Below are 25,225 nucleotides of genomic sequence, written 5' to 3'. Positions count from 1 at the left end.
GTTTGGGTTTGTTGTGTAAACAACAACAGTACTAGTACGTAAAGTGTACGCCATATGTCTCACGACGATGCATAAGCGATTCATAGTTTGTGTTTCAATAGTTTTTGTTTCCAATACAAATCTCGAAGATAACCGAGGTCTACCGATTCAGCACTAGGGTGTCCATGTATCACTAAAAGTTGCGCGTACTATACACACTTGTGTTTAGACCAGTCATGTCTACACTGGACTGATTGGTATTATTTAGATGTACAAATGAGTTTCTAGAAGCTGACTTATGTTGTTTGTCATGGTTGTGTGCAGAGTAAGGTACAAGAGAATCTTTGGTAAAATTCTTTAATGGTGGTTTCACTTGAAACTGCTCATTTCGACCATTGATGATGTTAAAATGTATACACGCACACACATACCTGAACAATGCCCAATACCTTATGCTGAAAGAAGGCCAGTATCTTGACATTTCACATGAAGTCACTATTGTAGTTCTCACTACTGAGTTACCCAGCATACATCACGATTTTGAATTGGCCCCCACCATTTGAGAGTTTTAATGGAATCTTCACCTTTAAGCAACCTTTCTATATCATTCTCTGTGGATGGTAGATCTTCTATCAGCTGATGACAAGATTTATGCTTATTTCATTAAAACTCTAACAAATATCTATGCATTTCTCTATAGGCCCTACAGTTTTAAAATTATAAACCTTAAAAAGAACTATTTTATTTTTTCCTCTCTACCAAATTAAAAATGGAATGATGAAGTGAGAGCAGCCTGTAAACGTAAAAAGAAAGCTTATCAGAAATAGCTCCAAACAAGGGCCGAGGCAGACAGGGATTGGTACGTAGATGAAAGAAACAGAGCGAAACAAATAGTTGTTGAATCCAAAATGAAGTCGTGGGAAGATTTTGGTAATAACCTGGAAAGGCTAGGTCAAGCAGCAGGGAAACCTTTCTGGACAGTAATAAAAAATCTTAGGAAGGGAGGGAAAAAGGAAATGAACAGTGTTTTGAGTAATTCAGGTGAACTCGTAATAGATCCCAGGGAATCACTGGAGAGGTGGAGGGAATATTTTGAACATCTTCTCAATGTAAAAGGAAATCATCATGGTGGTGTTGCAAACAGCCAAGCTCATGGGGAGGAGGAAAATGATGGTGAAATTATGCTTGAGGAAGTGTTAAGAATAGTAAATAAACTCCATTGTCATAAGGCAGCAGGAATAGATAAAATTAGACCTGAAATGGTGAAGTATAGTAGGAAGGCAGGGATGAAATGGCTTCATAGATTAGTAAAATTAGCGTGGAGTGTTGGTAAGGTACCTTCAGATTGGACAAAAGCAGTAATTGCACCTATCTATAAGCAAGGGAACAGGAAGGATTGCAACAACTATCGAGGTATCTCATTGATTAGTATACCAGGCAAAGTATTCACTGGCATCTTGGAAGGGAGGGTGCGATCAGTCGTTGAGAGGAAGTTGGATGAAAACCAGTGTGGTTTCAGACCACAGAGAGGCTGTCAGGATCAGATTTTCAGTATGCGCCAGGTAATTGAAAAATGCTACGAGAGGAATAGGCAGTTGTGTTTATGTTTCGTAGATCTAGAGAAAGCATATGACAGGGAACCAAGGGAAAAGATGTTCGCCATACTGGGGGACTATGGAATTAAAGGTAGATTATTAAAGTCAATCAAAGGCATTTATGTTGACAATTGGGCTTCAGTCAGAATTGATGGTAGAATGAGTTCTTGGTTCAGGGTACTTACAGGAGTTAGACAAGGCTGTAATCTTTCACCTTTGCTGTTCGTAGTTTACATGGATCATCTGCTGAAAGGTATAAATTGGCAGGGAGGGATTCAGTTAGGTGGAAATGTAGTAAGCAGTTTGGCCTATGCTGACGACTTGGTCTTAATGGCAGACTGTGCCGAAAGCCTGCAGTCTAATATCTTGGAACTTGAAAATAGTTGCAATGAGTATGGTATGAAAATTAGCCTCTCGAAGACTAAATTGATGTTAGTAGGTAAGAAATTCAACAGAATTGAATGTCAGATTGGTGATACAAAGCTAGAACAGGTCGATAATTTCAAGTATATATGTTGTGTGTTTTCCCAGGATGGTAATATAGTAAGTGAGATTGAATCAAGGTGTCGTAAAGCTAATGCAGTGAGCTCGCAGTTGCGATCAACAGTATTCTGTAAGAAGGAAGTCAGCTCCCAGACGAAACTATCTTTACATCGGTCTGTTTTCAGACCAACTTTGCTTTACTGGAGCGAAAGCTGGGTGGACTCAGGATATCTTATTCATAAGTTAGAAGTAACAGACATGAAAGTAGCAAGAATGATTGCTGGTACAAACAGGTGGGAACAATGGCAGGAGGGTACTCAGAATGAGGAGATAAAGGCTAATTTAGGAATGAACTCGATCAATCGATAAGCTGTACGCATAAACCGGTTTTGGTGGTGGGGTCATGTGAGGCGAATGGAGGAGGATAGGTTACCTAGGAGAATAATGGACTCTGTTATGGAGGGTAAGAGAAGTAGAGGGAGACCAAGACGACGATGGTTAGACTCGGTTTGTAACGATTTAAAGATAAGAGGTATAGAACTAAATGAGGCCACAACACTAGTTGCAAATCGAGGATTGTGGCGACGTTTAGTAAATTCTCAGAGGCTAGCAGACTGAACGCTGAAAGGCATAACAGTCTATAATGATAATGTATGTATGTATGTACCAAATTAAACTACGATTGAATCTCAGTTTGTCTTTTCCTGTTCAACGTGTCTGAGGGACTGGTATTCCCATTATTTTGCCCCTTAAGAAAACCACCACCGCTTAAAGAACATTCATTGTGTAGGAGTGTTGTTTACAGTTCTACCAAAACAACCAGTGTGTTATGACAGCTGTCAGCACGTGGTGTCGAGCAAAGGTTCAGGAGCATTGTGTTGTCACATGTTCTGGCTGGTTTTACTACAATCACGCTCAACCCCTATTGCTGTGTGCAAGGTGCTGTGGAAAATAATACCCATGTACTGGAATCATGAGAGAGTTAACATAATATTAGATTTTGTTACCTAATATTATTCCAAGGTAGCTCAGCAGTAATATTAAGTTATTGGTTCAAATATCGTAAGACATACTCCTTATTCCCCCTCCCTCCCAGGCTTCTATCGGTCTATCTCTGTATGATTGATAGGCCGATGACCTAAATGTTAGGCCTCATTAAACAACAACATTCATCATCATCATCATCACTGGATGACTGGCTTCAATTTTTAGGCAGATTTCGTTAGCAGAATGGCACATTTTTCAAACACCAAGTTTACCTGTCTTCATATTATAACTAATTTATATCATCATGGAAATGGCTGTTGACATCATCAATAATAAGACTACCCAGCTCAGGGGTATTCTGGGTTCAAATCTGGGTGAGGATGGGAGAAATATCAATATTTATTTATTATTTTTTGACAGAGAAGTGAAATAAGTTAAAACCATTCCATAGGTGCAGGCACAATGGTGTGGATTACTGTAGTCTCGTCCTAGTTCGTGAATCATGGGCAGTGGCTGAGTGGCCTAGTAAGTGGTCCTGAGAGTCGGGTTACCAGTTGCTATGGAATGGGAGTGGGCTTCTCGGACATATTCTGAGTCATGGCCCTCCTTGTGCTCAAGCGGCTAGGTCCATAACCCGTTAGAGGAGAGATCCTTACTTGAACTATGTGCAAGTAGGGTAGCATCCTGCTTCATGAATTTACCGAGCTCAGAACATGTTAAGTAAGCCTCGGACCTATGGGAGTAACGGAGTCCCACTCCCATTTGACAGGCGAGGGACTCTTTGGAAACAACTTGGCGAACTAAATGGAATTCGATGGGGAGCTATCACTATTAATGGGGCTTATGGAAGAAAGAAAGTAGAACTGGCTGAGTCAGCAAAGAGGATGCATTTGGATGTGCTAGGAGTAAGTGATATTCGGGTAAGGGGAAATAACGAGGAAGAGATAGGAGATTATAAGGTGTACTTGGCGGGTGTTAGAAAGGGAAGGGCAGAGTCTGGGGTAGGGCTCTTTATCAGGAATACTATTGCACGCAACATAGTTTCTGTTAGGCACGTAAATGAGCGAATGATGTGGGTAGATTTGTCATTTGGAGGAATTAGGACTAGAATTGTCTCCGTGTATTCACCATGTGAGGGTGCAGATGAAGTTGACAAGTTTTATGAAGCATTGAGTGACATCGTGGTCAGGGTCAACAGCAAGGATAGAATAGTGCTAAAAAAATAATAATCGTATGGCCTCAGCTACCGTTTGCAGACATTTCGATTTGACGCCATCTGGCTGTCTGCTCGTCAATTTCGACGTTCCGGTTTACTCTGTCTGCCATCTAGCGGACCTAGAGTAAACCGGATCTCTCTTGGGCGTCTATGGCTGAGATTTAATTAATTTTGTCGGGTAAATACCAAATGTATCACCAGAGATCTTTTACATGCCGACATCGTACGACATGGAGTGTCGAATGGACTTTTTTCCGCCCTTCAAAAATCCGACTACCTCTGCCGGGTTTGAACCCGCTATCTTGGGATCCGGAGGCCGACACTCTACCACGGACCCACAGAGGTAGCTAGAATAGTGCTAATGGGCAATTTCAATGCAAGCGTTGGAAATAGAACTGAAGGATACGAAAGGGTGATTGGTAAATGTGGGGAAGATATGGAAGCTAATGGGAATGGGAAGCGTTTGCTGGACTTATGTGCTGGTATGGGTTTAGCTGTTACGAATACATTCTTCAAGCGTAAGGCTATTCACCCCTACACTTGGGAGGCTAGGGGTACCAGATCCATAATAGACTGTCTTAACCGACTTCGAATTCAGGAAATCTGTTAGGAATGTACGAGTTTTCCGGGGATTTTTCGATGATACAGACCACTATCTGATCTGTAGTGAACTAAGTATCTCTAGGCCTGGGGTAGAGAAAGTGAAATCTGTCTGCAAACGAATAAGGGTAGAAAATCTCCAGGACGAGGAAATTAGAAGTACATGGATATGATTAGTGAGAAGTTTCGAACAGTAGATAGTAAACAGGTTCAGGATAGAGAAACGGAATGGGTGGCATACAGGGATGCTGTAGTAGAAACAGCAAGGGAATGCCTAGGAACAACTGTGTGTAAAGATGGGAAAAGGCGAATATCTTGGTGTAATGATGAAGTGAGAGCAGCTTGTAAACGTAAAAAGAAGGCTTATCAGAAATAGCTCCAAACAACGGCCGAGGCAGACAGGGTTTGTACATAGATGAAAGAAATGGAGCGAAACAAATAGTTGTTGAAAACAAAAAGAATTTGTGGAAAGGCTAGGTCAAGCAGCAGGGAAACCTTTCTGGATAGTAATAAAGAATCTTAGGAAGGGAGGGAAAAAGGAAACGAACAGTGTTTTGAGTGATTCAGGTGAACTCATAATTGAGGTGGAGGGAATATTTTGAACATCTTCTCAATGTAAAAGGAAATCATCCTGGTGGTGCTGCAAACAGCCAAAGTGAGGAGGAAAATGATGTTGGTGAAATTACGCTTCAGGAAGTGGTTAGGACGGTAAATAAACTCCATTGTCATAAAGCAGCAGGAATAGATGAAATTAGACCTGAAATGGTGAAGTATAGTGGGAAGGCAGGGATGAAATGGCTTTATAGAATAGTAAAATTAGCATGGAGTGTTGGTACCTTCAGATTGGACAAAAGCAGTAATTGCAGCTATCTATAAGCAAGGGAACAGGAAGGATTGCAACAACTATCGAGGTATCTCATTGATTAGTATACCAGGCAAAGTATTCACTGGCATCTTGGAAGGGAGGGTGTGATCAGTCGTTGAGAGGAAGTTGGATGAAAACCAGTGTGGTTTCAGACCACAGAGAGGCTGTCAGGATCAGATTTTCAGTATGCGCCAGGTAATTGAAAAATGCTATGAGAGGAATAGACAGTTGTGTTTATGTTTCGTAGATCTAGAGAAAGCATATGACAGGGTACCGAGGGAAAAGATGTTCGCTATACTGGGGGACTACGGAATTAAAGGTAGATTATTAAAATCAATCAAAGGCATTTATGTTTACAATTGGGCTTCAGTGAGAATTGATTGTAGAATGAGTTCTTTGTTCAGGATAATTACAGGGGTTAGACAAGGCTGTGATCTTTCACCTTTGCTGTTCGTAGTTTACATGGATCATCTGCTGAAAGGTATAAAATAGCAGGGAGGGATTCAGTTAGGTGGAAATGTAATAAGCAGTCTTGCCTATTTTGACAACTTGGTCTTAATGGCAGATTGTGTCGAAAGCCTGCAGTCTAATATCTTGGAACTTGAGAAAATAGGTGCAATGAGTATGGTATGAAATTTAGTCTCTCAAAGACTAAATTGATGTCAGTAGGTAAGAAATTCAACAGAATTGAATGTCAGATTGGTGATACAAAGCTAGAACAGGTCGATAATTTCAAGTATTTATGTTGTGTATTTTCCCAGGATGGTAATATAGTAAGTGAGATTGAATTAAGGTGTCGTAAAGCTAATGCAGTGAGCTCGCAGTTGCGATCAACAGTATTCTGTAAGAAGGAAGTCAGTTCCCAGGTGAAACTATCTTAACATCGGTCTGTTTTCAGACCAACTTTGCTTTACTGGAGCGAAAGCTGGGTGGACTCAGGATATCTTATTCATAAGTTAGATGTAACAGACATGAAAGTAGCAAGAATGATTGCTGGTACAAACAGGTGGGAACAATGGCAGGAGGGTACTTGAAATGAGGAGATACAGGCTAATTTAGGAATGAACTCGATCAATCGATAAGCTGTACGCATAAACCAGCTTCGGTGGTGGGGTCATGTGAGGCGAATGAAGGAGGATAGGTTACCTAGGAGAATAATGGACTCTGTTATGGAGGGTAAGGGAAGTAGAGGTAGACCAAGATGACGATGGTTAGACTCGGTTCCTAACGATTTAAAGATAAGAGGTATAGAACTAAATGAGGCCACAACACTAGTTGCAAATCGAAGATTGTGGCGTCGTTTAGTAAATTCACAGAGGCTTGCAGACTGAACGCTGAAAGGCATAACAGTCTATAATGATAATGTATGTATGTATAATTGAAATGAGAGTTGTGATCGGTAAAGAGCCGTCATTCAGCATGTCGTTTTGCATATCTTTTAATCTCACAATCATAAGTCATGAGACCTCTTTTTACTGAAATCCAAAGCAGAATATGTAGTCGAATAAGCAACAAGGGTTAAATTAAAAATTATGTTATACTACACAGTACCAGAGTTTACACTACACTAAAATGTTAGGTACAGTCTTGACAACAATACACTTACTAACATAAACATTGATTGCACTGTAAATGTTTAGCCCATTTCAAAAACACATAAAACAGATAATGATGTTACCACTCAAAAGCAGCTAGGCCTACTATTAGCCAAGGCCATGTGCTGCAGTACACACTAATTGGCAACGTGGAACTCGGACTTGCCACCTCAAGAGCTTTTAAGACAGAGAGGCCACTGAAAGGGAGAGTGCACGGTTACCTGGGATTGGTGTAAATGGGTTTCACCATGTTGAGATAAGTTCTAATTCACTTTAGTGCAGAGTTCACATTAATTATTAACATTATTAGAAATGATTGCTCTTCTCTACTTCTGGATCCAATCTCTGACTAGAAGGTAATGTTATGTGTTTAAATTGTTCATGAAGTTGTAGATCCTGTGATTGATGGTCACGGTATTGGCCTATCGGCGTCATGGTAGGTTGAGGTGGGTGTAATGTGAGCTCCGTAATATAACAGAATTAACAGTTGACATCATGCTACCCAGTATTCACCACATTCAGCTACGTGCGAAATGACTTGTTTGTTTACTTCTCGTGGCCTTCTCGGGGAGGACATGGTTGGGCAGTCCACAAGGTTGCCAACCTTTCTTCTTAGGGACTAAGATAGCTCTAATTCGAAAGGTGAATATAAACATTTTTTTTTTCCCCTGTCATGCGGACAATGTGTGCCGCGGCCAAAGATAAAAACCTCTCAAAGGGAGTGACGCATTCCATTTTACATTGGCCAGTAGGAATGCAAGTAGCTAAACTTCAACAATGGAGAATGGTAGGTGTTTCTCTTTATTAGGTTATAAAAGTAAATGTACTTCTGGGGCAGGCTGGTGGGTTCCTAGACAACGCAATTAACACATCTCTCCTCTGGAAGGAATTTCAAAGATTTCCATAATTTCTCCTTCCTTATAATGTTACAAACCTTGGGTAGCATGGTGTCAACTTTTGCTCAGGTAATTACAAGTTTACTTGCATATGAATTTTCCACTTGACACAGGTTTTACTCACAGTTGTAACACACACTAATACACAATCACTCGGGTGATCACATTGCACACTGGCGCATCCAGCATGTGTTTTTCACATGCAGCTTCTCACAGTTCGGTGCCCTTCCGCAACAGTTCACAACTAGCAAGCTTCATTCAACTCTGCATAGTCATCTGACAAACTTACTTCCAATGAATGACTCGTCATAGACTCGCTACCGTCTCGTACTGTTTACTTTCACTCACAATTGACGTTCCCAAGACCGGCTCACTTGAAATTGACCCCAGATTGACTGGCATTCACTAGTTGAGCTCGTTATATAGACCTGCATAAGATTCTAGTAGTTTCCAATTCAACATTGTTCCGAATGCCTGGTCCATTGTTAATCAGCTTCCGGCTTCTTATATGAGCTGCTTTACTGAGAGCCGCAACTCTTTGCTAGTGCCATTGGTTTAGTCACTGCTGGCCTCGTTCACATTGTCTGCCGCAGTTATCTCTTGCTGGAATTATTGCCAGCCGCTCTGCTCTCGGTCTTCATTACCACAGTATCTTCTGGCATGGGCTAGAACAAGTATATTATTTTCATTGATCTCTCTCATTCTGAACTCAGATTTTGATAATACAAGAATGTCTGAGGAATGGGTGACACTAGTAATACAGTTCTTCCATCTAGCCAGTTTCTATGAAGAATGAAGTGAAGATGTTGCCTTCAGGGTCAGTTAGTGTGTGCAATTCAGTGGTCTTGACAGATTAATATGTATTGTACGTAATAAATTTCATATTAGAGCCCGTATTGTCAGAGTATCAACTTGTGAAAATTCAAATTTATAATTCCACTGTTACAATACTGTAATTGTTTTTATTGAAAAGACTACATTAGAGTATATTCGTGATAGGCCTACATGTTTCATCCTCTTATGAGACATCTTCAGTCACACATACAAACATTGCAAATAAGGTGAGGACACGTTAAAATAAGTTAATGAAAAGTTTTTAAATCTTGTGACGCGGCGTGTTGGTGTCTTGTCAGTCTTGAATCTTAAAATGGTGCAGCATGAACATGATATGAACTATGAAGTCCAGTTAAAACACTGATTAAAATGTTGTTATATGCATAGAATTGCCCAATTATAAAACAACATGCACCAGCACCATTTTAAGATTCAAGATTGACAAGACGCCAACACGCCGCGTCACAATATTTAAAGACTTTTCATTAACTTATTTTAATGTGTCCTCGCCTTATTTTCAATGTTTGTATGTGTGACTGAAGATTTCCCATAAGAGGACGAAACATGTATGACGAACGTAGTCTAATATATTCTTCTCAATAAAGGCAATTACAGTATTGTAAAGGTGGAATTATAAATTTAAATTTTCACAAGATTAATATGTAGCTGAATCTTCTAGCTCAGTGAGGAAATCAGTGCAAAACTACCTTATTCATCATTTTCCTAGTTCATCACTTCATTACTATCTGAACTAAGTCTGAAAATTGAAAAATTCAGGTAGTCTATGATGATTCTTTTATGGACATAATCTTCTTTTGGGTTTGTGCTGTATAAAAAGAGACAGAGTTCCAGAAAACTGTATATTTTGCAGACTTTGTTCTGCTTCTTCAGAAGTGAACCACGATTGGTTATGAGTGATCTACTTGTTATTTCCATCTGTTATGTTCCCTCATTTCTTTCTTACAGTAGGTCTCTTTTCATCTCCATCTCAGATTTATTCTGTCTTTTCTTTCTCTCCCTTTCATTGATGTTTATGGAATATTCCCCTTTCTTTTGTTAGTCTGATGACCTTATTTTATCACAGCCGAGAAAGCATCAAACTTGTGTCCAAAAATGGCTACATGAATTACTTACTCAGATACAACAGCATGTAGTCTAGTGACCAGTGAGACCACCATTTCATTAGTAGAGTTATCATGAATTGAATTTAAACGTTTTATCATTATTGTAACACTCATGGTCAGATGCAGTTCACTTCTGAGGAAGCTGAGCTAAGTGAGGTATAAAGTTTATTTGCAATTTGTCTATTTCATATGGCATATATCCAAAAGTGTGTCATGCCTAGTATTCTGGACCATGGAAGTATCAGTGTAAATTCTTTTATATGGTTCTGAATTTTTATGAAAAATGTGGAAAATTTACAATGGTATAGCTGCTATTTGTACGCCCCTTTCAAGTGCTGTTTCCAGTACCATTATTTACTGTAGTGTTCTCTGCTTCTGTGCCAGGGTTTTCTATGTACCTGTTTTTGATATTTGTTTAGAAATCATATGAGTGTGGGATAAAGTGATTATTCTGTATTTTTGGCTTATATCAACTTTATATAGCAGTAACTGAATGTAAATATTAATGGTGGAGATGATGATATGATGATTATCAAAATACTGCAGTAAAACCTGTCTTTAGCAGAACCTTTATCAACTGGAAAACTGTCCATATTTGATAATTTTCCCGGTCCCGTGAATTATCGTTTAATATTCACATAAGTTTACCTGTATTTAGCAGAACCTGTCTAACGTGGAAATGGAAGGAAGTTTTGCTGCTATAATGGAAATTCTTTTTGTAAATTTCCTTTCTAACCCTTTTCAATACATGTGTATTCCGAATGGATCTAAGATGGCCAAGGTAGCATTCGACCAGGAAATGTGTGCCCCTGTGCTCGATGCTGTAATTTGGATCACAGAAGCAGTGAAAGGGAGTGTCGCCATGTGCAGTACATTATTGCTTTCACAAAGCCAAGTTTGTCTCACACCCTAACGAAAGAACCATAATAAATGAAAATACTGATGTGCTGCAACACACTCTTGAACAGTGTAATTATGGCAATGACAGTGCAGAAGATTATGTGGCCATTGATCTGGAAGTTGAGACAGAGATGGCTTTAGAAAACATCGAACAGCTCGTCACCCATCACCTCCGAGAAAAGAAAACAGAAATTATGATGGCGATGATGATAAGAACAAAGAAATGATGTTGAAAGAGATGGTTTATGTAATGTGAAATCCTACTGCCATGCTGTGTCACCCGTAAAGGACATTCAGTCTTTTTTGCTATAAAAAAAATTATGCAAAATTGTTTGACATTATTTGTCATACCCGCATTTTGAGAACCATGCTACCAGGGATGTCTGTGTCCAGCATACAATTCTGGATTACTGGAAGAAGTAAATGACACTACTGTACAGTATTACTATTGTGTTATTTCTATGAAACATATAATGTGTATTAAATAAGTGTGTGTACTGTACTACTGCTCAATGTGAGGAAGTTCTAAGCAAGTGCTGATGAACTAGTGTATATAAGTGTGTGATTGTCATTATTGTATCTACCACCACATAAAATCTTATACATCTTCTGCTGGATTATCTAAAAGAGGTATATACTTATGATTTTTATTTTATTTTATTTTTTAACCACATTTATAAATGGAATCCTGCATACTGCAGAAGAAAATTTCTGGTCTCTTGAGTCTCTGCTGAGGACAGGTTTTACTATAGTTTGTATACATATTATGGCTGTATTACCAGACAGTGTTGCTTCATGTAAATTGGTACACATTTTCATTATAGTTTTTGTTACCGTGGTTTGGTGGATTAGCAGAGGTGAAAGAAGGTGCGGGGGTGAACAGGTCTCAAAAATACGAAATTAAAGTTAAGATAAAATTTAACAAGGTTATATTTTCTTCTCAAGATTAAGAAATAACAAATAGAACAGGTACTCAGTAGCCGAAACACAATTCGAAAATGTACAATTACAGTGATTACAGGATTTGGGCTCCGAGAGCCAGACACATATTCTTGAGCAATGAGCCCAACTTTACTTATATTCAAGGTTCAACAAAGGGGCAGAAAACCCCAATCAGGCCTAGGAGCACTTGCTCCTCTTTACACGGAAAAGCCTCCTCGAGGCATACAGCAACTCAATTTTCAAGAAAGAGCAACTCGCTCTCAAAATTTAAGCCTATCAAAGGCCACACCAAACTCCACTTTCAAGTTGTCCTCCAAGGACATGAAAACAGGGGTAAAAATACCCAACCTACTGAGGCCTATTAAGTAAAGAAACAGGTCAATTAGATGGCCTCTAAAATACCAACTTGAGAGGAGGCGTTCTTGCACTCCTAATACACTTTATATAAAACCTACTTAGCACTAGGCCGTTACTGCAAGGGCTAATCCCATACTAGAGAGGTGACTTATAGAAGGAGACAATTTACTTTACATTAAGGAAGAAACGGTTGAGAAAATAAGTTCACCTGAACGCAATATGAGTGGGAGGTCGAGAGGGTTAAGCACTCTCTATCCCAATATGTAGTTTAAAAGATAGAAGTGATACTAAGTGTCTTTACATTTTAGGGGAAAAGTTACATGGTAGAAGGCTTCGGACCTGCCCCGAGAGTTAAACTGCTGAGCTAGCAAGAAAATAAGTTATTAAACGGCCATTACCTGGTGGCTGAACTGCTGCCCGAAGAAAGAGGCGCTTCCCGCCCCCTGCTACGTACTTTACACACTGATAGATGTTACTGAAGTGGCGCAGAGACCCTAAAATCAGCAGTTTATAAACCCTCGCGGAAAGTTCGAGACGTTTCATGAATGAGAAGCCACATCCCCCCCTCACTTTATTGGCTAGGGTTAAGCAACATATCCAAGTGGAAGAAGATACACCTGATTGATCATAAATTAATTAAAGAAATTCGGGATTGGCTAAATTCAAACCTGGCGGAACGAAAGGATTAACATTGCCAACACAAACAATGACTGAAGGAAATTTAACAAAGAGCAAACTTATACATACTAAATTTCTTCAAAAAAAAGTTCCTTCACTTCGCACTAGGGTGCACAATAGTAGTTCTTAAGTACCGGTAGTGCCATCTAGAAGAGAATGTTCACACTTCTTGCTACAGAGAAAACAAAAATGAATCGAAACTGACACAGTTCAGAACTTCAAAATTTTACAAGTAGTGACATCTTCTGAGAAACTTGAAAATTAACACAGTAGATAAAGTTCAGACTTCCTCCAGAAGAGGAGTTTCAACTGGCGCAACGTTTGAATTAGCGGCGTGGAGGTGTACCGCCCGGTACAGTTTTACTACTAGGCTTACTACTTAGTGCTACATAACTGTATGCTTGTGTTGACTTCACTGGTGGGAGTGCATGTTTACAAAATGATGTGAAATGATAAGTAGCAAAAAGAGAGATCCTTTCTTTATGTTGGCCAGGAACCCACCAACCCATCCCTAGAGTATTTTTACTTATACAATAATCATCATCATCATCAATAATTCTCCGCTCCAGCAAGCCTGGTGTGGGTGTTTACGAGCCTCTTCCAGTTTGTCCTATCCATCCACAGCTGAGTTCTAATTTTTGCCCATCAATTTACATCACGTTTGGCAAGGACTTTGAAAATTTGTTTTTCCCAGTTATCGCCTGGTCTCGCTATTGGTCTCTTACCAACAACATTCCTTTTATAGTATACTCGTGGGGTCCCTACTTTTAGTCATCCTTCTCATGTCCATACCATCATAATTCTAAGGTTTCCAACGGAGACCTCTTGTCCAGTGCAAGTTGTTGCCAGATATTCTCATGGCATATTTTGTCTCTCCTTGTCTGTCGGAGACAAGGACAAAAGAACATCACTTCAACGGCCTGTAGGTGACTTCTTGCAGGTCGGGTCAAAGTTGCTGCTTCCAGCCCGTATATTAAAATTGGTGCAAGATATGTTTTATAGTGTGATCTTGGAAGCTTGGGGAAATGTGTCATCCTAAATTTGTTGACAATGGAGTGGTAGAATTTTGATGCAGCTTGTAGCCTGTTGCCTGTTTCTTGGTTTGTGGTGTTGTCAGAAGAAACAGTGTTCCCTAAGTACGTAAAATTATTAATATTATCTACTTCTTCAGTTTGCACTTGCAGGTAGACTGCTTCTGGATTTCAATTCATCACTAAACCGATGGTTTTAGTTCAGCTGATCATTATTCCCATTCTTTCAAGTTCTTCTTGTCAAAGATCTACAGTAGTTTGGCTTGAACTTCTGCTTTTGTCTTGCTCCATAGCATAATAGCAAGTGCTTTCACTGTCTGATCCTTCCTTTTTATAGCTTTTATAACCTCATCCATTATAGTAACAGAGATAAATTTTGATAAAAAAACTTCCTTGTTAGAATCCACTCTTGGTTTCCAAACAGCTTGAACTTTTCCACAGCTCTCAATATACAGGATCTTTTTTTAGCACATTCTGTGTGTCAGGGGAACACGCACGGAAGGCGATAGCGTGTCCGGGTGACTCATTTGCTGAGAGATGAATTGCTTCATGACTGGCTAAGATGATCTAATTCAGTACTGTAGTGATAACCATTGCTTCACAGCAATAGTTTAGTTCAACATCTGTGGTCTTGGTAGCGTGTTCAATGTGTTCGCTTTAAAATATCGTAGTTTCTGTAGGAATACATAAGTTACCGTGTGTTTAACGAGTGATGTGTACAGTAGAACAGTGTGTATTCATTGTGTTGTGCTATGTGAAGCATTCTTCTTATACAGAATGTCACTTTCGATTCATTTGCAAATTTCCTGGCATCCTCCCTCCCCATAGAAGTACAGTAGTTAAATTATAAAGAAGTTCCGCACCACCGGGTCCATTCTTAACAAGAAATCATGCAGGAGATGAACCGTTTTAACAGAGGAAAAGCTTGATGAAATAGGAGCTCTCTTGGAAAGAACTCCAACAAAATCCCTGTCACGTCTCGCCATACAAGCTAATGTGACATTATTTTCTCCCCACAAAGCAAGAAAACTGTTAAAAGCAAAACCATACAAACCCACACCTGCCCACTATTTAAGAGGACCTGGCAGTTTCGCTAGGGTTCGGTATTGTAACTGGTTGCTTCAGTCAGTTCACGATGGGTATGTTGACCCAGAACTTTTATTTTATAATGATGAAGCATAGCTACATTTAAGTGGCTATGTAAATAGTCAAAACAGTCGCTACTGGTGTGTAGAAACTCCCCACCAGCTGCATGCCTGTCCATTTCATGATGTAAAGATAGGAGTTTGGTGCGCAATAAGTGCTTGCAGAATTATAGGGACTATATTTTTCCGTGAAACAATAAATGCTGATCGATATATAGATCTCATTCTCAGACCATTCTTTCAAGAGCTGATGGATGAAGAAAGGATTAATGGTTACAAAATGCAAGATAATGCGATGGCACACACTGCTTATCGGTCTATGGTGGTAATACGGGAAGTTTTCGAAGATCGTGTGATTAATTATCCTCCTAGATCTCCTGATTTAAATCCCTGAGATTATTACCTGTGGGGAATGCTGAAGGGAAAAATGTATGTGAAGAACCCTCACAGAAGAATACATTACACAAGTTATTTCGAACATCACACGGGCTGAGATTCGCCAAGTGTCTGCAAACCTATTTATGAGGTGTCAGGCGTGTTTGACAGCTGAGGGACAACATTTTGAACATCAAATGTAATGCCAGGTAGGGTTTAGACTAATAGTTTCAGTAGAAATGGATTTCTATAAGTGTAAATTGCGCGCATTATACCGGCTAGCGACGGAGTGTCATTGCGGCAGCCGTGCCATGCTGTGAATGGTGCTGCGGAGTGAACGAAAAAAAAAAAGACCCTGTAGTTTTATTCGAGCTGTAATCTCATCTGGCACTTCTTTATGTTTCAGACATTCCCATGTGTGCATACGAGGTATGTGGTCAGGTGCCTTCTCAATATCTAAAAATACAACTAGGCCTATAACCATTCTATTCTTATCCCAATATTTTTCAAAGAGCATTCTTGTCGAAAAAATGTCTAGGTATGATCTGTCTTGTTCAAATCCACGTTTTTCAATTTTTAAGTTTTCTGTCCAAGATGGACTCATATTTTGTAACCCATGAAATAGAAGGGTTTTACCTCTATACCTGTTAATTCTTTTGGTCACCTTTCTTAAATAGTGGAATGATTACACTTTGCCTCCAGTAACAGGGGATTTCATCTTCTTCCCAAATTTGATTTAGTACTCTGTACAGCCACTCATTCCAGGTTCTCCATGTGCATTGATCATGTCCACACTGAGCTCGTCCAGTCCTGCAGACTAGTTGCTTTTTCATTTTAGGGCCTACATATTGCTGTCTCTGCTTCCAGCCAGGTGAATCTTCCTTTATTATTGTTTATAGGGGTTGGAGGGTTATCTTGTGGGTCATCATTCATACTACAGTTCAGTAAGTGATTGAAATACCGGGTGAGTTGGCCGTGCGGTTAGGGGCGCGCGGCTGTGAGCTTGCATCCGGGAGATAGTGGTTCGAATCCCACTGTTGACAGCCCTGAAGATGGTTTTCCGTGGTTTCCCATTTTCACACCAGGCAAATGGTGGGGCTGTACCTTAATTAAGGCCATGGCTGCTTCCTTCCCATTCCTAGGCCTTTCCTATCCCATCGTCGCCATAAGACCTATCTGTGTCAGTGCAACGTTAAAAAAAAAAAGATTGAAATATATACTGCACTCCTGTAATATTTAATTTTAATTTCTATTTACCAGTCCATTTGGAGATAGTACTATTATTTCTTTTGTTTTTAATATTGTTATACAGGAGCTTCTTGTGTTTGCCTTGCCCTGTTCTGTGTGCAAGATCTTCTTTGCATTTCCATTTTCAATGTCAACTATTCACTTGACCTGTAGCCTAATATTTTTTTCTCTAAAATGGTTATTTATCCTCAATTTCACTTGGATTTCCTCACATTCTGGCATGCTACAAAGCTCTTCTTGCATCATCTCTAATTTTGACAACAGCTTTTACGTTTTCATTCCATTATGCTGTTTCTTTGGATTCTCTTATTTGTTTCTGTCGTTCACATATTCTCTCAGCAATCTTCACCAGTGCTTTCCTCAGGTTATTCCATTCCTCATTTGCAGATCTCAGATCAGCTTTTGGTTACATCTTGCGAATATTTTCTTGAAACGTGTCCTTCACCTTTGGTTCAGAAGGTTTCCAAGTTTTTATTTTTGGTGTTCTTTTGTTGTGGACTTTAGGTGGTCTTCTCTTTGTGATATCTGGTTTCCATCCAGATTTTTACTAGGGATTATTTTGATATAACTTATAACCATCCAAACTTCTTGGTCGGTATCTAATCAATCACAGTTTAATACTTATCGTCCCAACTATATCTTTTGATCGAATCCCTTTTCTTGAACTAAGTGTTAGTTGTACACAGATTTAGAAGATGCTCACACTCTGCCATCCTATTCCCCATTCGATGAGGATCCAGGAAGGATCTGTACTGAACATTAAAAATCTCCCATTACTATAAAATTTTTACAAATCATATGTTCTTCCAAGTTGATCAGGAAGCCTTCTTTTTCTTTATTTGAATATTCTGATTGTGGAGCATAGAACTGGATTATATGATATTTGTCTTCATTCCAATTTACTGACACCTTCATTAATCTATCACTGAGAAATTGAATCTGGCTAAAAATGTCTACCGGTATATCTTTATGAGGTATAAAGCACAGTCCATTTCTTGACCCCAAGTTACTTCCAGATCGGTACAATTTATAATCTACCTGAAGGTGTCTTATTCCTCTTGCTTTCCATTTTGTTTCGCTCATCTCCATGATAAGAATTTTCTTCCTTTCCATCATATCAACTATCTCGTGTTTTATTTGTCAATGTTAGAGCATTCAAGGTCCCAGTCTGGCAGCTGAGTTTTGATTTGGATTTTGTAGCTGGTGAAGCTTTGGGCTGTAAGCCATCAAATGCACCTAGCTGCTGTTATTTTGAGGCTCAGTCCGAGGCTCGTATTTGTCTTGAAAGCACAGTTAATCCGCAATTGGCTACAGTGACTATATTAATACAGTATGGCCAAGTTCGTGCGGCCGCCATGTTCATCCCGACGACTCCAATAGCTGATTTTGTCACGGCAAGGTTAGGGACAAAGGAAGCGAAGAAAATATGAATCAATTAAAACAAAACACACTGAATCTTATAATTTCTGTTACATATTTATTACCTGAAAAAAAAAAAAACCCAGGAAAATAATGACACTAGCAGACACATGTAGTAACATCCAATTTCTCTGTGAAGTTGACAGCAAGTTATTTACACTTACTGCATGAGATTATAACTGATTGTACTGTAGATCAAATACAAACTACACACTGTATATACATAAGTTACTTGAGAACATGTTTTATTTACAGTAGATGACAGTGACAGCTCGCAAGTTATTCGATGCCACATAATGCACATTGGAAAGAAGTCCCTCGGATATTTGGCTTTCTTGATCATGAGATGCTGAGGATGATTCACAACGTTTGAAATAGATCAGCTTTTTCTTTTATTGCACAAACATTTCCAATGTTAATTTCTTCAGTATATGCAGCATAATTCAGTGAGACATGCCACTTCAACAAAATTCCCCACATTATTTTGTGTCTTCCACTAATATATGTGGTTGGTCAAAAGAATTCTGATCACTTTAGTATAAAACACAGTTTAAATTACAGATGCATGTGCTGCCACAGATTTGCTGCTAAAGGTAGTTTTCTTTCTTCTCAAATAAATTTTTAGCCTAAATATAGCATACCTCATTATATGTTCAAGAAATCATGATAGTTAACACATTCACGCCCATCATCTGAGCGGCTATTTAAAGGGCTGGCCCAGCTATTCCAGCTGTTAGTGGCAGAGCAAACAACAACAAATTCTTTTCACAGCAAGTTCTAAACTGAACAAGATATGGAAACAAAATTTTCCACATACCTTAATGAAGTCCTCTAGTATCTCTGTAGTGTGTGGTAGGTAATGTCACACTTTCCGGGGTGAATGGGAACACTACACTTTACAAAAAAATAGCGTGTTTCACTAATAACTTTATTTTCGAAGCACACTTTGCACCTTCTTCAGGGGAACTTGACTATATTTGATGGTGGAAACTTTAAGAGAATATGCTCTTTTCTCTTCCCGTCTAACCTAAATGATGGATCCTTGGCGGTGCCCTTTTTGGCGGCAAAATCTCAGGACGTTGACTTGGACCTGATGAAGTAGATGGAGCTGAGATTTCGGAGAGAGGTGACTGTACTTGTATGTCGGGTTCACTTTTTCCCCCGTTTGAGAATTGCCTGGTGTTCCTTAGGTCTTTTGGTACACCCCTATTTGACCGTATTGTTCCACATACGGCAGTGTTCTGTTCTCTCAATTGTCCAACGCTATTTGTAATAATTAGCCATATAGACTGTATACCCCTGGCCAAGATAACTTACAGCTGAAAAACTGTTCTTTGTAAATTCACATCACTTGCATCATTTATATTGGTCCCTACATGCCATGGTTACACTTCAGAATGTTATTATTAGGGCCCGGATTTTTATGCAGTAACCGCTTAGATTGCAAACTAATTTGGTTAGTAGGAACTGCCGGCCACCCGCTCTTCCATAATGTAGCAAGAGTTACATAAATTATAGGGGTTTTGATGGGCCGTACTCCTATTGTTTATGCAAACCCCGTAGCATAGTCGTTGTGAAGGTAGACTATACTTGTTACTCGCTTCAGGAAGTTTGCATTCTAACCTATTACTGCATAAACATCCGGGCCCTAGTTATTATACACAAGCTTGTGCAATCACAAACCAACTACGCAGCTATTTAGTTGTGCGAGCGCTAGGCTACCTTCAGAAACAAAACAAAGAAAGTGCATTGGGAGGGAAAATCTCCGTGGCCGTGTGGTTTCTGGTGAGTAGAAGCATTCACAAGTATATTACTTTCATCTCTCACACATATTTGTGACCAAAATATATCCCAGCGTAGGAACGGCTCCAGTTCAACGTTGCACTTATCCGGGCTAACTCGTATACGGTCCACAGCATGGTCACACGCTATAGGCAGTAACTCGGATACAGCGTGAATGTGTTAAGCTCTGGAATTGCAGAATTTTTTTTTTTTTTTCACTTTAGATACCAAAAACCTTTTTTTTAAAAATGTCACTAGACTTGTTTTGTGACTTTGATACATCAATACAGTTAGAAAAAAATTCTTCCATTTTTAATATAAACTGAAAAACTCGTTTATAAACCATATTGTGCTCTCTTTGAAACATTTGAGTTAACTTCTCATAAGGTAAGCCATAGGGCTGTAAACTACTTAAGTTCTTTAAACATTTCTCTCATTGCCTGAAATTCTTCTTAATGCTCTTAATTAGATAACCCAGCAAACAATACAGAGAATTCTTTTCACTGGGGGGTCAACCTTAGGCTTGTTTTGCTGAAGTGTTGAGGTATTTTAGGTTCTTGTACTTTCTGCTGATGCTCTGAGTTTAATTGCTTAGCACAATCCAGAAAACCTGTTATCCTCCCCATTGCTTCCTTTTCTCACATCCTTCATATATCGAGAGACCATGATCAACTTCAAGTTCTGTCTGAACTGTAATGCTGTAGGGACAGGTTACTAGGCTCTTAAAAGACTGAAAATATTCTCAAATGAATGTTGTGTGAACCTTGAAGTTAGAACAAAATGATACTAGTACTCATTCAGTAACAAAGCCTGCATTTCACGTAGCAATTTTGTGCAGAGAATAATTCCAGTTTGTATAGGTTTCTGAGCACCTCCTATTCATAAAGATTAGAAAATATGTCAAAACGGTTGAGGAAGGAAATATTTTCATTATATGTATCGGAATCATGTTTGCTGAATGACATGATTGTGCTACGAGAAGTCATAAGTGCAAACTATTTTTCAGCCAAGTCTATGAACCAACCAGTAATGTCAGATTTTGGACGATTTAATTCTTCAGCCAGAAACTTCAGAGCACTACTGACAGAACCACCATGGTTGAAGTTGATGCCTGCATCTTAATGACGTGAGATGGATGCACATCATCTTCAGTAACTTTTGGTGCTAACTTGAAATTGAATTTTTTTGGTATGCAGTTCGTTCCTCTACATGGGATACCTGGACTTGAACAGATGGTAGGCCAAATTCTTCAGCTATTGATTGTGGGATAGTAATCACTTTGTTATTAGGCTACTGATTGAGCATGCCTTTAATATTCTTGAATAGATGAACTAGATCTGGAATGACAGAGATTTTCTTGTTTTCATCACCAGGATGCAGAAAATAATTAACTACTGTCCTGTGATATCCTGTAGTTACACTGACACTCCCCAAAAATCCTTTATTTGGCGTACCCATATCTGACACAACTGCAAAATATTAGGACCTATATTTTGGGGGGTTTTCATCATAATGTCTGAAATTATATTTCCATACACAGCACCATCTGTACTGTCTCCAGTGAAAAAATACGAAATTGTCTGTTTCCATCTGCTTGATAATCACCCGAACATAAACACTAAAGCATGTGTAGCTTGCCCATGGTGACCAGGTACCGGTAAGGTGACTTTTCCAATGAATGCATTGTATGAATTACCAGATTCATTTCCTGGTATAGTAGACAGTTCATCCATTAATAGAACACATTGTTTTTCTTCACTGTTAAAGAGATCAGCTTTTATTTTGAGGAACTTAGTAACACCCTCTTAGAATGCCAGGCTGGAAAGGAATATTCTGAACTTTCCTACAAAGAGTTCTTTGAGAAGGAAGGAAGGAAGAGCTCTTCATAGCCTTTCTTTCCATAAGAAAATTTTAATTTAAGAGAGCTTTTGTTTGTCATATTTGACCAAAATGTCTTTTTCCTGCTTAATAAACAAATCTGATCACTATTGAACACTTTTGTCAGTATTTTCTTTATGCTGTGCATATCTTTTGTTTTGTCTGTTAATACGTGTGCTTGTCTGCAATTTTGCTTCTCAAGCGTTTTTAAAAATGTTTTTCATACCTCTGCAACTTCTCATTCGAAGATTTTACTGTGTCTATATTTGAGGTAGGCTGCAACTTGCTATGCAGTCTCGTTCGGTGAAGCAGTTATGGAGTTAAGAAAATTATGGGGATGGCATTACATCTCAAAATTCTTTCCCCATTCTCTCAAACTTTTTTCCCTCCTACACGGCTCAAAATGCTGATCAATCCAGCCAGCTACACTTAAGAAAATAGAAATTGCAACACCATGAAGGCATTGGTCATTTGTGTTGATTTTCAAGATATGGAACGATGCCATATAGGTTTGTAAACGATCAAAGTTTCAGACCCATTGGATTGTTGCTACAGGTCTCCCCACGTGATTGGTCGCGGAGGAATCAACTCCAGTATACGGACTCTGGTGTAGAGTAATTGACTTGCAGTCTGTGCAGTGAAGTGTTCCCCATCAAACATGCCTCAACGACAGAGAGGAGCACGCTATCAACAACTGTTGCCGTTTGAGAGGGCTCGGATAATTGGGCTGTGTGAGGCTGGATTATTGCTAAGGTCTGTCGCTGCACGTGTTGGCCGACAGGCATCTACGGTACAACGTGTATGGCAGCAGTGGTCAAATGAAGGTACCCACATTCGTCGACTTGGCACAGGCCCAGCGCGACAGACAACTGTGAGAGAGGATCGCCGCATCATTCGGATGGCCCGGATGGAACCCCATGCAACAGCAGCGCAAATTCGAGCAGCTGTGGCACCCCACGTTACACAACAAACAGTTGGTAATCGCCTGCGTGCAGCTGGCTTATGAGCCCGTGTCCCTGCAGGTGGTGTTCCATTGACCCCACAACAGCGACGTGTAAGGCTGGCCTGGTGTCGAGAAAGATCGACGTGGGTCGACGAACGGCGTCTTTAGTGATGAATCGCGCTTCTGTCTTGCCCGCAGTGATCGCTGAAATCGTGTGCGCTGACGTACCGGGCAGAGGGGCCGTCCAGATCTTATTGTCGAGAGGCACACAGGGCCAACACGAAGCATTGTGGTCTGGGGAGCTATTGGCTTTAATGTGAAATCACAATTAGTGCTTGTTGAGGGCACCATGACTGCTCGACAGTACGTTGATAGGGTACTCAATCCAGTGGTTGTCCCTATGATAGCGAACATTGCTAATGGGATGTTTCAGCAGGACAGTGCCCGGGTTCACACTGCACGCATCTCCAGAGAAGCTCTCCATGACATCATAACCTTAGAATGGCCCGACAGATCCCCCGGACCTCAGTCCTATCGAGCATGTGTGGGGCATGATGGGTCGACAACTGGCCAACCGTCCTCAGCCACCCACAACTCTGGAACAACTGACCCGTGCAGTGCAGCAAGGATGGGGCACAATTCCTCAGGAAGCGATCCAGGGCCTTATTGACTCCATGTCTCGACGAATTCATCAATGTATTGCCGCTCGTGGTGGGCACATCCTGTATTGATTGTTGTCCAAACTTGCGGTCAGAGGGACCTGAAAGTGTAATCATCGAATCACAACCTAACACCCGTCCTACATGTTCAATTGCAGCAATGTAGCACCACTCCTTCTGGGTGTTGCAATTTCCATTTTCTTCAGTGTATATTGTGGGTACTTAGATTACCTTTAAAACAATTATGCATCATGGACTTACTTCACATAAATGTGATGCGTCAGTATGAAACCACCCTTCCCTTTTAACCATGGCAGCCCATTGCTTTCTTCGAATTGGGTCCCTAGGAAATACCTTCATGATTCCTTTCTCTGGTCTATTGGTACAGACGAAAGTACAACAACCCGGCATTTTCACCAACTGTGCGAACTATGACCATTAAAACAATGTGTTTACAATACAATGCTAGGGACGATTATGGCAGATCAAGTTGAATTCCACCCACAGCCAATCAGAAATCAAACTGAGTTGGCCGCACTGTATCTATGTAGTCTCTGTACCATTGGCCCAGCTATGCCTAACATGACTTCACCAGATGCCTATCACTTTTCAGGTTTGTGTAGGACTTCACAGCTACCGTAGTGGTCATGGGACATATAATCACCATTGTACTTTGCCCCTACAGGCAATCCCCTACTTCGTATGGTAAAATTAAAACTGAGACTATGTCATTCTGGGAAATGCAACTATTTTCTGTGTTCCTGTTGGCTGGAGCGGTTTGCTATTGTCTCCGATAGAGCTTGCATCATGTGTGGCCACAGGGCTGCCACATTCTGTGAAAAAAGTAAAACTGCGAAGTTTGAAAGTATCATGGCTTGCACTAGATGTATCCGTGGTGTGAATATATTAAGTACAATCGTCGGTCTAACCAGTCCAGACCAATTTTCTTGTCACTATCCAATACTGTTGCTGGGGATACTAGAGGCCTGTGGGCTGCTTTGCAGCTCTCCTGGAGGTTTATGCCTCCAGCGCCCTTTAGCTTGTCACCAGACCATTGGCCTAACCTATCCAGACCAATGGTCTTGTCACTAGCCACACCTAAATTGGCAGCCTTGTATGGCGTGTTATTACGATGTGTGAGTTGAGTCATGTAAGATTCCTATCCTCTCTTTTACACTCCCGTTATGAAAGTTTTACTCATATGACGTCAGACAGTAAGGAATCTGTAGTTTATTCACATATCATGCTGTATCATTACAGCTATCTGTTTGCTATCTAGTTATCTAAACAATGAACTAAACATGCACTACACAATGAAATTAGTAAGTTAATAAAAATTCAATATTCCTATAGCAGGTTGAATATCAAATCTTTTATTTGCCATTAAATATAAAAACTGAATAGCATTAGTCATGTTACATTGGCACTCAAAATTATTTCTTAGAGTCGAGAAATTCCCATTACAAACAGGTTCATTCAATGAAGCAAATTAAACCACCAACTAGTGAGCTTAATAAAGTAATTCATTTATTTCCATCTCACGTCTAAATTATAAGGTCAGATCATAGATAAAAATAAACATAGAAATATTTTGTACAGAGAAACAAAAGAAAAATACTCCTGAAGGTTTGTTTCTGATTTCCAGAACTTTGTACTTTGTTGCATAGACCTTTGATATGATTACTGCAATATAT

The 25,225-nt window shown here is 39.8% G+C and overlaps 1 protein-coding gene across 2 annotated transcripts in view; it reads left to right on the top strand.

The window, feature by feature from the left end:
- Positions 1-25,225, top strand: part of LOC136856941 (GDP-D-glucose phosphorylase 1) — a 149,829-nt gene that overhangs the window by 1,270 nt on the left and 123,334 nt on the right. The window lies entirely within an intron of this gene.

Source organism: Anabrus simplex, chromosome 1 (genome assembly GCF_040414725.1).
Source record: "Anabrus simplex isolate iqAnaSimp1 chromosome 1, ASM4041472v1, whole genome shotgun sequence".
Lineage (NCBI taxonomy): Eukaryota > Metazoa > Arthropoda > Insecta > Orthoptera > Tettigoniidae > Anabrus > Anabrus simplex.
The sequence above is the reverse complement of the archived record's forward strand: the minus strand, read 5'-3'. Positions and strand labels throughout refer to the sequence as shown.